Consider the following 520-nt stretch of genomic DNA (forward strand, 5'->3'; position numbering starts at 1 on the left):
ACATATAAATATATATATATATATGTATATATATAAATATATATATATATGTATATATATATATATATATATGTATATATATATATATATATATATATATATATATATATATATATATATATGCTAATAAGAACACGGGTACGTGTGTTCACTTATGCAAAGTAGACCACTTGGAAAAAGAAACTAACGAAGCAGAGCGCTTTCGTATATTACATCTTCAGTGCAAAAAGTACTTTTTGCACTGAAGATGTAATATACGAAAGCGCTCTGCTTCGTTAGTTTCTTTTTCCAAGTGGTCTACTTTGCATATATATATATATGTATATATATATTGTAACGTAATATTAGATATTACGTCATATGTGTAATTATGTTATAGAATTGTGTTCCTTTGTATTACATAACTATGTTCATATTTCTTGCCTATGTATGTATTGTAACAATGTTAAGCAGTAACGCCCGTCCACTATATGTAATCTTGCCTACGTGCGGAGAGGTGCGCACTCTTGTAGAACAAACA

Source organism: Oratosquilla oratoria, chromosome 30, assembly GCF_046742065.1.
Source record: "Oratosquilla oratoria isolate Oo_2021 chromosome 30, ASM4674206v1, whole genome shotgun sequence".
In the NCBI taxonomy this organism is placed as follows: domain Eukaryota; kingdom Metazoa; phylum Arthropoda; class Malacostraca; order Stomatopoda; family Squillidae; genus Oratosquilla; species Oratosquilla oratoria.